The 17,677-nt window shown below is 39.0% G+C and overlaps 1 long non-coding RNA gene across 4 annotated transcripts in view; it reads left to right on the top strand.

Annotated features, from left to right (window-relative positions):
• The window catches only part of LOC133629859 (uncharacterized), a 90,934-nt gene that overhangs the window by 34,685 nt on the left and 38,572 nt on the right, over positions 1-17,677 (top strand). Inside the window, exon 3 of one of the 4 annotated variants that reach the window (XR_009821134.1) lies at positions 16,395-16,847. The exons of the other annotated variants lie outside the window; for them this stretch is intronic. This is a non-coding gene — a long non-coding RNA (uncharacterized LOC133629859). Of the gene's footprint in view, positions 1-16,394; positions 16,848-17,677 lie in introns of those variants that run through there. 4 annotated transcript variants of the gene reach the window in all.

Raw genomic sequence — 17,677 nt, 5'->3', positions numbered from 1 at the left:
CCTGTATGGCTGTTGATCAAGTATGCCTTGCATTCACTTATGTGTATAAAAGCCGCATATATTATGTGACTGGGCCGGCACGCTGTTTGTATGGAGGAAAAGCGGACGTGATGACAGGTTGTAGAGGACGCTAAAGGCAGTGCCTTAAAGGCACGCCCCCAATATTGTTGTCCGGGTGGAAATCCGGAGAAATTCAGGAGAATGGTTGGCCCGGGATATTTTCGGGAGGGGCACTGAAATTCGGAAGGGTTGGCAAGTATGTCTTCAAGCCGCTTTCTGACAGTCTCTTCCGGCTGCGCCGTTTTGTGGGCTGTCTTATTTACGTGGCTCACCTTCGGCAGCGTCTTCTCCCCGTCATCTTTGTTGTAGCGGTGTAGCGTGCAAGGACGGGAGTGGAAGAAGTGTCAAAAGATGTGAAGTGAATTATATTTATATAGCGTTTTTCTCAAGCGACTCAAAGCGCTTTACATTGTGAAACCCAATATCTCAGTTACATTGTTAAACCAGTGTGGGTGGCACTGGGAGGAGGGGGGGTAAAGTATCTTGTCCAAGGACACAACGGAAGTGACTAGGATGGCGAAAGCGGGGATCGAACCTGCAACCCTGAAATTGCTGGCACGGCCGCTCTACCAACCGAGCTATACCACCCCATATGAAGATGAAGCTAACTGTTTTAATGACATTCAGACTTTACTTAAATCAATAATGGAGCAGCATTTCCTCATCCGTGGCTCACTAGTGCAATAACAACACCGGAAATATGTGCCGTGAAAAACCGTCAGACCGGAACGCTCTAATAAGTAAAGTTCCTTGGGTGAATAATGTAAACTCACTACACCGGTATGTTTTAGCGCTTTCATGGGGAGTTTACTGACAGATATAAGTAAGAACTTTACACTACATTGTTAGAAATGGCAACAGTGGAGGATGAATGTCCCAAAACAAGAAGAGAAAAAGAAGTTTATAGACTACGGTGTCCGCACGGACTACAAAGGTGGACGCGTGCAAATTTTCCGGACTTATGCACATCCCAAATACAAACGTTTGTACATATTAACAGGTACCAGAAGGTAAGAAAAGTTGCTTTTGCATAATATTGCAAAACAAAACGCCAAATAATGTCTTACCGTATACACACACACCATAATAATACTGGTATGTTGAAGCACAGTACAATCCATCAAGCGGTGTGGCTTCATAGCTTACCAAAGTCGTACTAAAACATGTTGGTAGATTTTTGAGCGCTGTGTGTAATCTATATTTTCAATGGAACATATACAATTTTGGTGTTGACTTAGACAATTGCAGTCTACACACATGTTGTGTGACTGCCATCTACTGGTCACACTTATCATTTCACCATGTACCAAACAAAATAGTTCCGAGGTCGGTGCACTGCAAAAAGTCAGTGTTCAAAAACAATTAAAAAAATTAGGGGTATTTTATTTGAACTAAGCAAAATTGTCTGCCAATAGAACAAGAACATTTGGCTTGTCAAGATTTTCCAAAACAAGTCAAATTAGCTAACTTCAATGAACCCAAAAATACCTTAAAATAAGTATATTCTCACTAATAACAAGTGCACTTTTCTTGGTAAAAAAAAAAAAAGACACTTTTTTGCTCAATATGTTGAAAAATATTCTTAAATGAAGTAAATGCTAGTGCCATTATCTTGACATAATGATATACGCTCAGCATTACATTTCTTGAAACCAGCAATTTTATACTAAAAACTAATTTATTGTTCTTAATGAACCGCTCAGGCAAATCATATGGTCTAAAAATGCATTTTTCCATGGACAACATGACATCATCGCGCCAAGTGTGTGCTCTTTCAGTCAATTAGCGCGCATATATACAGCCCGGCCCCCGGCCAAAATTGTGATTTTGAAGAATTTATCTGAATGTGCATGAACTATTTCTGTTCAAAATTTCTGAAAAATACGGTACTCCTTCAAGCATTTGTTGCAGGAGTCTGCATTCAAATGAAGCACTGATATCGTTCTTTTGTCTGTGTGGTTACGACCGTTGGCACCGGTGCGGTTATGGATCCGAATTTTATTCCCCATCCTTAAAGGCCTACTGAAACCCACTACTACCGACCACGCAGTCTGATAGTTTATATATCAATGATGAAATCTTAACATTGCAACACATGCCAATACGGCCGGGTTAACTTATAAAGTGCAATTTTAAATTTCCCGGGAAATATCTGGTTGAAAATGTCTCCGTATGATGACGTTTGCGCGTGACGTCACTGGTTGAAGCAGACATTTTGGAATAGCACGGTAGCCAGCTTAAGTCGTCTGTTTTCATCGCTAAATTCCACAGTATTCTGGACATCTGTGTTGGTGAATCTTTTGTAATTTGTTACAGAGGTTTATTTGAAATGGGGACAGATACAAAAACATAGATATCTGAAACAGTTATCCGATGTATGCATCATAGTGTTTGTTGTTCAATGAACAATGGAGACGGCAAAGAAGAAAGCTGTAGGTGGGATCGCTGTATTAGCGGCTGGCTACAGCAACACAACCAGGAGGACTTTGAGTTGGATAGCAGACACGCTACCGTGACTACAGCTTTGGCTTCCAAACATTTGATCGCTTGCCCGTACGTGCGTGCCGCTAGGTGCATGTCACGTACGTAACTTTGGGGAAATATGTTTCTTGCCGACTCTGATGGCGGCCGGGGTGTCGTCGAAAGCTACAACGCCGTCCGCCGCCGTGCCGCTGTCCTCACCTGTCTGGGTTGACTTCCTCTGTCTCCGGGCCGCCGACCGCACCGATCATCGTGGTGAAGTCCTTCGTCGCGCCGTCGATCGCTGGAACGCAGGTGTGCACGGGTGTTGATGAGCAGATGAGGGGTGGAGAGCTAATGTTTTTAGCATAGCTCTGTCGAGGTCCCGTAGCTAAGTTAGCTTCAATGGCGTCGTTAGCAACAGCATTGCTAGGCTTCGCCAGGCTGGACAGCATTAACTGTGTGGTTACAGGTCCAGGGTTTGGTAGTATTGTTGATCTTCTGTCTATCCTTCCAGTCAGGGGCTTATTTCTTCTGTTTCTATCTGCATTTAAGCACAATGCTATCACGTTAGCTCCGTAGCTGAAGTGCTTCGCCGATGTATTGTCGTGGAGATAAAAGTCACTGTGAATGTCCATTTCGCGTTCTCGACTCTCATTTTCAAGAGGATATAGTATCCGAGGTGGTTTAAAATACAAATCCGTGATCCACAATAGAAAAAGGAAAAAGTGTGGAATCCAATGAGCCCTTGTACCTAAGTTACGGTCAGAGCGAAAAAAGATACGTCCTGCACTGCACTCTAATCCTTCACTCTCACTTTCCTCATCCACAAATCTTTCATCCTCGCTCAAATTAATGGGGTAATCGTCGCTTTCTCGGTCCGAATCGCTTTGCTGCTGGTGTAAACAATGTGCAAATGTGAGGAGCCCTTCATCCTGTGACGTCACGCTACTTCCGGTACAGGCAAGGCTTTTTTATCAGCGACCAAAAGTTGCGAACTTTATCGCCAATGTTCTCTACTAAATCCTTTCAGCAAAAATATGGCAATATCGCGAAATCATCAAGTATGACACATAGAATGGATCTGCTATCCCCGTTTAAATAAGGAAATTTCATTTCAGTAGGCCTTTAATCAGGAGGTTTCCTACAGCTGCAAATCTCCATGTTTTTTTAAAAGAACCAGAGAGCCTGCAGTGATTATTTTGGAGAAATGGAGAAATTGGAGCATTTATGGTAGAAGTCCCCTCAGAGTGAGTCTTGTGGAGTACTTCTTTGGTCAATTCTCAATTTGTACAATCGCATACTTTGATATATTTCTCATAATGGGCAGGTGCACCACTTGTAGATGCTTACTATATAACAGTGGCCCTTTGTTTCATTCTTTTTCTTCCAAGACGCGGCGCATGAAAGGAGTCATTTGTTGTGTTTAGCCAGCAGACCGCTGCGAGGCAAAAGAAAGAAATGAATCATTATGAAAAATGTATGGAGCGTGGGTCTCCTCCAATTACCTGCCAGGATGTTTCATGAGTCATAATATGCAAACAGCTGAGGGCGAGCCACACCACACACACACTTATAGCAGGGGAAGAAATGTGCGCGCATTTTGTCGCTCCAAAATACTCCATCAGGTGGTCAATTAGCTTCTTATGGGCGCTGGCATGTTTTGGCTCGCAGACACCGCCGTGAGTGCGTCACGTGACCAAGGTCCGTCACATTGTCACCGCTGCTTTTTTTTTTTTCCTCCTGACAAAACTTCTCTGCCTGTCAGGGTTGGAGGGGGTGAAGACGATATAAGCCTCAGTGGAGCGCCAGCGGGGTCACGGCGCCGTCAAATCCTCTGTTAGGATCTGTCGGGAATGGGGGAAAAACGCCTGAATGTAAAGACGTTTGCTTTTCTGAAGCAGGATACAATTGATTCACCACGATTAAGTTGCAACATTCACTTAATTTAAAGTGTTATGCTTCACTCTATTTAAAGTGCAATACAATATCACTCACCAAATTTCATACCATTCACAACAATTAATACATGCGATACAGTTCACTCCATGTTAGTGCAAAACTATCTGAATATATGTATATGTGTGTGTATATATGTATGTGTGTATATATACAGTACAGGGCAAAAGTTTGGACACACCTTCTCCTCATTCAATGCGTTTTCATGACTATTTACATTGTAGATTGTCACTGAAGGCATCAAAACTATGAATTAACACGTGGAGTTATGTACTGAACCAAAAAAAAATGGTGAACTAACTGAAAACATGTTTTATATTCTAGTTTCTTCAAAATAGCCACCCTTTCCTCTGATTACTGCTTTGCACACTCTTGGCATTCTCTCGATGAGCTTCAAGCACCATTTCAGGTGACTACCACTTGAAGCTCATCGAGAGAATGCCAAGAGTGTGCGAAAAAGTGATGGGAGCAAAGGGTGGCTATTTTGAAGAAACAAGAATATAATACATGTTTTCAGTTGTTTCACCTTTTTTTTTGTTAAGTACATAACTCCACATGTGTTCATTCATAGTTTTGATGCCTTCAGTGACAATCTACAATGTAAATAGTCATGAAAATAAATACAACGCATTGAATGATATATATAATGTATTATTTTATCTGTACACATTTGAAATACATTTCAATCATAACTTTATCCAATGTTTACAGTATATATGTGTATTTATGTATATATATATATATGCATATATGAGTACAGTATATAGATGTGTGTGTGTGTGTGTGTGTGTGCGTAAGTGCGTGCATGCGTGTATATATAATCATTATTTTTCACTCTCGTGAGTGCGTTTTTATTTTGTTATATTAAATATCATTTTTTACTCACCATCTGCCTGTCGTTTGTTGCATCTTTGGGTCACGTCCCGAAGCTGCGTTCCAGCTCCTGACAGTTTATTTACTAATCCTATAAATATCCAGGCATTTTTACAGTTACTGTATGGATAATAACTAATGTTATGGATTATTTTTTAAATCAAATCAAAAACTGTTCAAATGGATAAATACAACATAACATGTAAGCTATTTTTTTTAAATTTATTTTGGACTGAAGTTAAAATAAATATAAATGTTATAATAAATAAATGATAAATGGGTTATACTTGTATAGCGCTTTTCTACCTTCAAGGTACCCACATTTACCCATTCAAACACACATTCACACACTGATGGCGGGAGCTGCCGTGCAAGGCGCTAACCAGCAGCCATCAGAGGCAAAGGGTGAAGTGTTTTGCCCAAGGACACAACGGACGTGACTAGGAAGGTAGAAGGTGGGAATTGAACCCCAGTAACCAGCAACACTCCGATTGCTGTTATGAAGTATATGAAAATATACTCCGAGAACTTTTTAATCTGTGCTACTTTACTGATATTTATTTGTGTGCCCCACGGGGTTAAAATGTGTTATGAATAACGCAATTCACGATACAATATTACCTCTTAAGGTACGATACCGTGATATTTACTTCACGTAAAACGATTAATTTGCCTTTTACAATGCAATAGGATGCGATACACCCAGATTAAGGGGCGATACACTGCCATTCACTCCGTTTACGATGTGATACAATTCTTTAAGATAGACAACAAAATAATAAAAATGTTCTCTACTTACCCTGATTTGATACAATTAACTTAATTTCAGATATTGTCATATTCACTGTTGACACTTTTTAATGATTCATTGCATTTACAGTGCCATGCAATTTACGATAAGAATTGATTTACGTTGTGATGCAGTATGATAATATATGTGTAATTTAGGGCTGTCAAATGTAATGAGTTAATGCATGCAATTAATCACAAATAATTATCAAATTAACGTTGGATCAATCGTAGATTTATTTTTTTAATTAGTGTGATAATCTGACTTAAACAATTAATTTGACAGCACAATTTTTTAATGAATGATCCCCTCTTTTTTGGTATTTTGCCTATCGTTGACAATCATTATGAAAGGCAAGACGACAAATGTATTTTTTTAATGCATTCTAACTCATAAACGTATAAAAAGTCTCTTGCAGCAGAGCCAATGGGAGGTCCTCTATACCGCCCATAAAACCCAATACAAAAACATCCAAAAAGCGCCAACAATACTCCATTTACATGTTGTGACTTGAAAATTAACCAAGTGTTAGTGATATTGTTATTATCAGTGCTAATGCAGAAAAATATATTTATAGCAGGGCATGGATCACAAGCTTGCGTGTCAATGTTGTCATAATCGACTGATCAGCTGCTTTCTTGTTTCCTTGCTCGTCAAACGTTATCCTAAATCATAAATCATGCCTCTCACCTGGATAGTAGGACAAGGATGTATTGTGACAAGTTGATCAACTTAAACAGCCAGTTTAGACCCGGGAATGGCGAGGACGACACAAAAAGGCGCTTGGTTCAACCCCCCTTTTCTTTGAGTCATTCGTTATCTAAATGGGAAAATATGAACATCCTAGCAGTCCGCATTCTAATGACAGCAGACATTGTACAGTAAGTGATTTATTTTGTTTCTTGGCTCTCATGAAGTCTGCAGCGAGTAGTAATTAGTGATGTTGTTGAAACAAAATGCGTACTTTGTGATGCGTTTTTTAAATTAATGCGCTGTGTATGCTTAAAATGAGTAAAATACGTAAATATTAAATGTTATTATAAATGTGCCTGTTACTACATTACATACATACATCATGTATACAAAACCTTAAAACCTTTACACTACTTTATATTAGAAATGGCAACAGTGGAGGATGAATGTTACATAACAAGAAGATAGTGAAAAATATCGACTACGGCGTCGTTATGGACTACAAAGGCGGACGCGTGCAATTTTTCAGGATTTATGCAGATCCCAAATACAGATCTGCAGGTACCAGAAGGTAAGAAAAGTTGCTTTTGTATAATATTGCGAAACAAAATGCCGGCTTATGTCTTACCTTATACACACACACCATAATAATATTTGTATGTTTAATGCGCTGACAATCCAAGCGGTACGGCTTCATAACATACCAAAGTCGTACTAAAACATGTTTATAGATTTTTGATTGCCGTGTCTAATGTTCTACATTTTCAATGGAACATGTAAAATGTCGGTGTTTACTTGAGTCATATTGCCATCATATTGCAGTGTATGCATATCTCTTATGTTTGACTGCCATCTACTGGTCACACTTATTACACCATGTACCAAATAAAATTGCTTTGAGGTCGGTAAGCAGAACCAGACTCATTCCATACATTAGGCGCACTGTCGAGTTTTGATAAAAAAAATAAGATTTTAAGTGCACCTTATATTCTGGAAAATTACAGAAATCAAAAATGGCATGGTTAGGTAAATATCCTGAACTTCCAGCTATATTAGAGAAATAAAACATGTTCATTGAAGCTAAGCATGGTAATAATTCATAGATCACAAATATACAGTGGGCACCAGGTTAGTTTTTTTGCTTAGTCCCTCACTGAAAGCGCGAGGTGAAAAATGCACTACTAACCTGATAAGTCCGAAAGAGAAAGAGATAATACAGTATTATCTGCTACCCAGTGGTTGTTTGAGCACACTGCAACTAGTCCTAGACAGTCCCGCTCCTTGATGCTTCAGTCGCATTCGCCGGATTCTCACAGGAATGAGGCAAAAATACAGCCTTGCCTACTGTAACGAATACGATTCCTAATAGAACTGTTGAGAAAGAGAGGGGAAGATTCTGTCTAGAGGACAAATTGAATTCTGCTCTGGTGGACAAAGTTCACGTTGAACTTCAGTGAGCACATTTTGTCTCCGTCTTCTTCACTTGTCATTTCCGCAAGAGGAATAACACCTTGTGGCCTTTTTGTCTGGGAGATGAAAAAGGAAAGGAAACAAAATAAGAATCCATCTCGCCGCCTGTGTCAAGTTGCACGCATCCGACACTCTCCCTCGGATTTTCCGCCCACATTCTAAGCACCGACGTGCAGGACTGTCCAACATGCAAGCGTGAAGAAGGGGGGTTGTGAGGGCGTCTTTAGCTACAGGCGAGCTCCCGGAGATTTCCATTAGCTGCTAAACAAGACTAATAACAGACATCGGGAGCAGATCGAAACACAATTACCAAACACGCACCAGAAGCGCCTTCATTTTCAGCTCTCGGACGCGGAATTTGATTATAAATTTGTTGTAAGTTGGGCCAACTGAACAAAAAAAAAATTCAGGCGAGCGGCAATGTTCTGAGCTGCCATCTCGGCGGGGATAAGAAAATACTCTCCTTTTGATTGCAAAAAAGCGGCATAATCAAGCACAACTAAAGCTGATTGGTTGATAATTGATTGGTAAGCAATGTACGCTAATCATTTTAATTGTCTAGAGTGCTCGTCATTTTCGTCCATAATTTAATTTACTGGAGTGAAGCCTCGCAGCTAACAAGCGCACAATTTATTACTGCCGCATACATGAACTTGTGGGAGAAGCCGTGCATTTGCTACTGTTATCTTTTTCCGATTTGAAAAGGGTGGCATGGGGGCCATTTGTGGCCCACAACTCATGTTTTGTTGGCCCGCAGCATTTTTTCGACATAAAATCAGGCAAAGAAACAGTAACAATGTTAACGTGTTTTGATGTGGCAAAGCTCGAATTAATAATAATGATAAGCTTTGTGGCCTCTAAAACAAAAAGTTGTCTTTAAATTAAACATCAGGCAGAGAAACAGTAAAAATGTTAATGTGTTATGATGTGGCAAAGCTCAAATTAATAATAATGATAAGCTTTGTGGCCTCTAAAACAAAAAGTTGTCTTTAAATTAAACATCAGGCAGAGAAACAGTAAAAATGTTAATGTGTTATGATGTGGCAAAGCTCGAATTAATAATAATGATAAGCTTTGTGGCCTCTAAAACAAAAAGTTGTCTTTAAATTAAAATATTTTCCGTACTATTAGGCTCACTTAAAATCTTTTTTTTTTCTCAAAACTCAACCTTATAACCCGGTGCGCCTAATGTGCAGAATTATTCTGGTTTTGCTTACCGACCTCGAAGCTATTTTACTTGGTACATGGTGAAATGATAAGTGAGGCCAGTACTGCAATATGATGGCAGTCACACACAAGAGATACGTGTAGACTGCAATATGACTCAAGTGAACAACACCAACATGTTATATGTTCCATTGAAAATATAGAACATTACACACGGCGCGCAGAAATCTATCAAAATGTTTTAGTACGACTTTAGTAAGCTATGAAGCCGCACCGCTTGATGGAGTGTACTGTGCTTCAACATACGAGTATTATTATGGTGTGTGTATAAGGTAAGACATTATCTGGTGTTTTGTTTCGCAATAGTATGCAAAAGCAACTTTTCTTAACTTCTGGTACCTGCTGACCTGTATTTGGGATCTGCATAAGTCTGGAAAAATTGTGCGCGTCCGCCTTTGTAGTCCGTGTCGACACACTTTCAGTAACTACAGTTCGTCGCTACATCTGTAAGTGCAAGTTAAGACTCTACGATGCAAAGCGAAGGAATTTAGGGATTTCCCCATCCACGGTCCGTAATATCATCAAAAGGTTCAGAGAATCTGGAGAAATCACTGCACGTAAGCGATGATTTTACGGACCTTCGATCCCTCAGGCGGTACTGCATCAAAAAGTGACATCAGTGTGTAAAGAATATCACCACATGGGCTCAGGAACACTTACAAAAATGACTGTCAGTAACTACAGTTTGTCGCTACATCTGTAAGTGCAAGTTAAAACTCTACTATGCAAAGCCAAAGCCATTTATCAACAACACCCAGAGACCCCGGACTGTTGAACAACTTAAGCTGTACATCAAGCAAGAATGGGAAAGGATTCCAACTGAAAAGCTTCAAAGATGGGTCTCCTCAGTTCCCAAACGTTTACTGAGTGTTGTTAAAAGGAAAGGCCATGTAACACAGTGGTAAAAATGCCTTTGTGCCAACTTTTTTGCAATGTGTTGCTGCCATTAAATTCTAAGTTAATGATTATTCGCAACAAAAAAAAAATTCTCAGTTCGAACATTAAATCTTGTCTTTGCAGTCTATTCAATTAAATATAAGTTGAAAATGATTTGCAAATCATTGTATTCTGTTTTTATTCACAAATTGCACAAGGGGCGGCGTGGCGAAGTTGGTAGAGTGGCCGGGCCAGCAATCGGAGGGTTGCTGGTTACTGGGGTTCAATCCCCACCTTCTACCGTCCTAGTCATGTCCGTTGTGTCCTTGGGCAAGACACTTCACCCTTGCTCCTGATGGGTGCTGGTTAGCGCCTTGCATGGCAGCTCCCGCCATCAGTGTGTGAATGTGTGGGTGAATGTGGAAATACTGTCAAAGCGCTTTGAGTACCTTGAAGGTAGAAAAGCGCTATACAAGTATAACCCATTTATCATTTAACTTGCCAACTTCACTGGTTTTGGGTTTTGTAAATGTTATCATAACATGACTGCAAATAGTTTTTACGGGACTGTTTAGTGTATGTGTCTGAGACCGCTGGGAACTGCAAACACATTTTTATTATGGCTGTTATCAGACAAAAATCCATACATTAGCCGCACCGTTATATAAGCCGCAGGTTTCAAAGCGTAAGAATAAAGTAGCGGCTTTTCGTCCGAAATTTACGGTAATACATTTACAATTGATTTGAAGCCCATGAACTGTGATTGAATCATGCTGTGCACAAAAATTCCAACCCTTAGTAACTGTCTAAAAATATAAACATGTCACAAGGGTTGATATGGCCTAAAAAAGCCTTTTTGTCTATTCATCTCTTTGGCCGCTCTTTTGTTTGAACAATGAACAATAGAAGTTTTCGTTTTCCTTTGCCTTAAAACAAAATGGGGTCATCACCAAAAAAATAATAAAAAATCATCCTAGCCCTCATCTTCCTAAAAATAACTACTAATAGCGCCAGCGGAGGCTATTTAGGTCAAGGGATTTTTTTTTTGAGAGCAAAAACAATAAATAAATCATTTTTAAGGGGGAATCTTGAACTGATCCGAAAAGTTGTGCATTAAAGACATCTGTGGGCGAGAGACTCCACCTGAGACCAAGCTTCCTCAGTCCGCAGAGATGATGCTGAAGCAAGCAAATGGCGATTTAATAAAACACAAACACATGTTGGAAAAATTCCCAGCACTCAACACCACTAAAAAGACTGTAATGTATAGGGCAGGGGTCACCAACCTTTTTGAACCCAAGAGCTACTTCTTGGGTACTGATTAATGCGAAGGGCTACCAGTTAGATACACACTTAAATAAATTTCCAGAAGTAGCCAATTTGCTCAATTTACCTTTAACTCTGTTATTATTAATAATTAATGATATTTATCTTTGTGGAAACACTGATCATCTTAATGATTTCTCACAATAAATATATATAGAAACAGATAAATATCAATATGCAACACTTTATTTTTATATTTTCTCTAAGTGCACATTTTTCAAATTGAACATTTTCAAATGATCACTTCTAAGACAGTCTTGTGAAATCATAATATCCCATTTTAACTAGCTAGCCACTAACATTTTTTAACAAATCATGAATTACTTTGCACCATGTTTGTACAAATAATAACTCATGTAAAATACAAAATTAAACTCTCAAATTTTTAAATCATGTCACACTTTGAACTGGACACCAAATCTGTTATCTGTTTCTTTGTCAGTTAGTGGGAAGTCTGGCATTGCATGCTGTTAACTAGTGTGTTGTACTCTGGTGTGTAACTTGACACTGCAACTCTGAGTGAGTCTTGCAGATGTGCATCAGTGAGGCGTGTTCTGTGTTTGTTCTTGATGAAGTTCATGTCAGAAAAGGCTGATTCACAAAGATAAGATTTTTCCTCATTGTTTGCGGAACCTTCTTAATCTTTTGGACTTATTTTCACAGCAATCTGGCCTTAAGCTTAATTATGATAAATGTAAAATGTTAAGGATCGGAAATCTAAAGGGAACGTCCTTTCGAATGGAATGCAAAGTGTTTTGTTTATAAATTATATGCAATCTGTTGTGTTCCCTAATTTTTTTCTGTGTACATGAATGAAGGTGTGTGTTGCTGAGTCCGACTTGGACATTATCTGGACTGGGCCTGGTTTAAAAAACCCTTTAAAAAAATCTAATTTCATTGACAACCTGGTCTGTTGAAGATAAGGCCCTTTTTTAAAAAATAAAATAAAATAAGATAAATAAATAAAAAACATTTTCTTGGATAAAAAAGAAAGTAAAACAATATAAAAATAATTACATAAAAAATAGTAATTAATGAAAATGTTAGTGGACCAGCAGCCTATACAATCATGTGTCCCTTGCAGATGTGTTGTCTATGTTGTGGGAACCAGAATATTGGTAGCAGAAAGAAATAACCCCTTTTGTGTGAGTGGGTGTGGATGAGTGTGCATGGGGGAGGTTGTTTGGGTTGATGCACTGATTGAAAGTGTATCTTGTGTTTTTTCTATGTAGATTTAATTTAAAAAAAAAAAAAAAAAATTTTTTTTTTTTTTTTTTTTTTTTAGAACAGGCCCGCGGGCGACTCATCTGGTCCTTACGGGCGACCTGGTGCCCGCGGGCACCGCGTTGGTGATCCCTGGTATAGGGCAATCACCTACTGGAATCAACTTCCACAATATCTGGTATCAATCACCAGCATAATGGGTTTTAAGAATACACTAAGAAGTGTTGCGGAAAGAGATTCTAGATTGTACCTAATGTCATGCAGTGTTTCCCACACATTCATTTATTTGTGGCGGCCCGCCACGAAAGAATTACGTCCGCCACAAATAAATAAAAAAATATTTATTTATTTTTTTGTCCTGTCCAGCTTCTCAGGCAAATCATATAGTTGATGTAGATGCCCATATAGGCTGTTCAGATTTACTTTACAAAAGAGAAGTGTAGGATACTTCTCTTGTTGCCTTATTTGTATTTGACCACTACTGTTTTCTGTTTATTTGTTACTGACTGTGGCAGGACACCTCTGCCTCTGTTTCACTTTATGTTGCTGGTAAATAATATGGTTGTAGTAGTAGGCTAAAGTTAAATTATTTAGTATGCACTAATTAAAGGGGCAGAGCTTTAAGAGACATTTATTTTTATATTTTATAAGATATATTTTTTGTAAGAACCACAATTAATAAACATATTTCAGTGAATAACTTATTGTTCAAATCTGTATATAAATATGTACATAAAGTGTTGTACTTATATTGTAAAATGGATGGATGGATGGATGGACGTTTAAAACAAAACTGTTATTATTAATTAGTAAGTTTACATTTTTTGAGCCTTTTTAGAGAAAATAATATCATTGTAGAACATTATGCAAATTACTCGATACATGTCATGGTGACCACGCCCCCACCGCCACAGGTATCTTGGCAGTTTATGGGAAACACTGTCATGACTGGTTTTATTGATTGACTATTTTTTTGATTATGGGACAAGTAGAAAATGGATGGATGGTACTTTTGTACACTAATGTGTATATTTTAGGCCATTAGTTGTTTGTTTTATTTTTTTATATATATATATATATATATATATATATATATATATATATATATATATATATATATATATTGCTCTTTTTATCTTTGGTATGAACATTATTATGTAAAGTCGAAGTTATTGTTTTTTTTTTTTTGGTTCTATTACAATATTTTATTATTTGATCATGTTGTACTGCATTATAATCTTTTGTTTTGTGATTGTGTGATGTTTTTTGCCTGGACCCCAGGAACAATAGTCACCACTGCGGTGTAGACTAATGGGGATCCTTATTAAACTAAACCACCACAAAGATTGTGTACATAAGACATCTTGAGCTGTCTGTCGGATGGCAGAAGGTAAAAGTTCAGCTCCGGGCCATGCACCCTCTCACTCTTCTTCAACTCTGAGGGTGTCATTTTTAACGAGCGCTGACACGGCTAACGTTTCCTGGGAGTGTCTGACACAGTCTTTGATCCCCCCCCCCCCCTTTTCATTTGGCTCGCATTAATGTTTCCGTCACTGTGACTGGACTCTGATGAGTCGTGAGGCATGGCCTACATTCTGTACAGTACCTATGAATGCAGCGTTCCCACCGGATAGCAAGTGAGCAGTGCTAACGAGGGTGTTAAGTAACGAGTCGTCGTTTTTAACTTTTAATCCCACAAATCTTTGTACAATTTTCCTTAAAATCTTGAAAAAAATGGGACTTTAGTCAATTTGGTACCAAAACGTGTACCGTATTTTTCGGACTATAAGGCGCACTTAAAATCCTTACGTATTCTCAAAAATCGACAGTGCGCCTTATAATCCGGTGCACCTAATGTACGGCATGATTCTGGTTGTGCTTACCGATCTTGAAGCCATTTCATTTGCTACATGGTGTCATGATAAGTGTGACCAGTAGATGGCAGTCACACACCAGAAATCCGTGTAAACTGCAATATGATGGCAGTAAACGACACCAAAACTTTAAATGTTCCATTGAGAATATAGAACATTACACACGGCGCTCAAATCTGTCAAAATGATTTTAGTACGACTTCGGTAAGCTATGAAGCCGCCCCGCTTGATGGATTGTTGGCGCATTAAACATACAACTATTATTATGGTGCGTGTATAAGGATCGCACAATGGCACCTATTAGCAGACATATTATCTGGCGTTTTGTTTCGCAATATTATGCAAAACCAACCTTTCTTACCTTCTGGTACCTGCTGATGTGTATTTGGGATCTGCATAAGTCCTGGAAATTTGAGCGCGTCCGCCATTGTGGTCTGTGCTGACACCGTAGTTGATAAGCTATCTTCTTGTTATGGGACACTCATCCTCCGCTGTTGCCATTTCTAATATAAAGTAGTGTAAAGCTCTTACTTACATCTGTCAGTAAACCCGCCATGAAAGTGCTAAAACATACCGGTGTAGTGAGTTTACTTATTCACCCAAGGAACTTTAGTTATTAGAGTTCCGGTCGGACAGTTTTTCACGGGACACGTTTCCGGCATTGTTGTTGCACCAGTGAGCCACGGATGAGGAGATGCTGCTCAGTTATTGATTTAAGTAGTTACGTTAGCGCCATCTATTGTAGAGACACCCAGAAAGCTACTTGAAAATGGTCTGTAAAACAACCAATGCAACATTTTAACTTTTTGTGTACTAAGGACTGTTATCTTTGATTTTCTGTGACAGGTGGTGTGAGTCAAGGTTCTATTTTTGTTGTTCTACAATTTCAAACAAAATTATTTTAAAAAATGTTGTATTTTCCCTTGGCTTTAAATAACTCTTCTGTATCAGCCTTTTGTGTACTATGGACTTTGATCTGTGACTGGTGCATCTTAAGTTGCGCTGTTGTACAATTTCAACCAAAAAAATTGTTGCAAAAATTAGGGATGTCCGATATCGTATCGGCCGATAAATGCTTTAAAATGTAATATCGGAAATTATCTGTTTCAAAATGATCGGTATCTGTTTGAAAAAGTAACATTTATGACTTTTTAAAACACCGCTGTGTACACGGACGTAGGGAAAAGTACAAAACGCCAATAAACCTTAAATGCACTGCCTTTGCGTACCGGCCCAGTCACATATCTACGGCTTTTCACGCACACAAGTGAATGCAAAGCATTCTTGGTCAACAGCCATACAGGTCACACTGATGGTGGACGTATAAACAACTTTAACACTGTTACAAATATGCGCCACACTGTGAACCCTCTCCAAACGAGAATGACAAACACATTTCGGGAGAACATCCGCACCGTAATACAACATAAACATAACAGAACAAATACCCAGAACCCCTTGCAGCACTAACTCTTCCGGGAAGGGACGCTACAATATACACCCCCCCCCCCCGCTACCCTCAGGTGGTACGTGTTAATCTAATCATCTGTTGTCTTTAACAGTAAGCGGCCGGGAGCAGAGGAGAGAGGAGGTTACGGACGTGGCTGAAAAGTCACGTTCTAGGAGAAAAAACTGTTGTTGGAAAGAAACATTTTGATTAAAACCTTGTTGAACCTGCACGCTGGGCTCTTGTGCCGTGTCTGCAGCGGAGCTGCTGGGAGGCGACTTCCACAATACCATATTTGATATGTGACTTTAATCTTCTGCAGTGATGGGTGTTGCACATTTAAGTTTCATTTGTGCTGTTTTTCAATTTCAACCAAAATACTCTGGGGAAAAAATGTTATTTTGCATCTTCCATTTACCATTGGCTTGATAGCATTCTTATGTAAGGCCCTTTTTTTTTTTTTACAAATTCTGTAAGAAAAAAAAAAATCTAGTTTTTTACCTCTTACACTTGTTTTTTACCAACATGGTTTTAATAAAATGTCCGACAATTACCATATTTTTCGGACTATAAGGCACACTTAAAATCCTTTCATTTTCTCAAACATCGACATTGCGCCTAATGCTCATATGGATTCTTGTTGTGCTTAGCGACCTCGAAGCAATTTTATTTGGTACATGGTGTAACGTTAAGTTTTGACCAGCAGATGACATTCACACATAAGAGATACGTGTGGACTTCAGGTCGACGCCCCCTGCTCAATTAATGACGCTAGCAAGTACTCGTAAACATGCAAGCACCAAACTTTGATGTTTCATTGAGAATGTACAAAATTACACGCGGCGCTCAAAAATCTGTAAAATTTTTTAGTACGACTTTGGTAAGCTACAAAGCTTACCATAGTCAGACGTACTGTGCTTCAGGTGTTATTATGGTGTGAGTATAAGGACCCCAAAATTGCACCTATTAGGAAACATTATCTGGCGTTTTGTTTCGCAATATTATACAAAACCAACTTTTCTTACCTATTGGTTCCCATTGTATGTTTGGGATCTGAATCAGTCCGGAAAGTATGCGCACATCCGCCATTGTAGTTTGCGCCGTAGTCAATAAGCTCCTTCTTTTCTCTATCCTCTTGTTGTGGGGCTTTCATCCCCCGATGTTGCCATTCCTAATGCAAAGTGGTGTAGTTCTAACTTCTATCTGTCAGTAGACTCGCCATGGAAGCGGTAAAAACTACCGGTACAAAAAAGATGACGGGGAGAGGACGCTGCCGAAGTGGAGGCACATAAATAAAACCGTCCACAAAACGGCGCATCCAAAAAAAGACGGTCAGAAAGCGGCTTGAAGATGATCTGTAAAACATAATCAATACAACATTTTGACCAAACCATGACA

This window comes from Entelurus aequoreus, linkage group LG15 (genome assembly GCF_033978785.1).
Source record: "Entelurus aequoreus isolate RoL-2023_Sb linkage group LG15, RoL_Eaeq_v1.1, whole genome shotgun sequence".
In the NCBI taxonomy this organism is placed as follows: Eukaryota; Metazoa; Chordata; class Actinopteri; order Syngnathiformes; family Syngnathidae; genus Entelurus; species Entelurus aequoreus.
The sequence above is the reverse complement of the archived record's forward strand: the minus strand, read 5'-3'. Positions and strand labels throughout refer to the sequence as shown.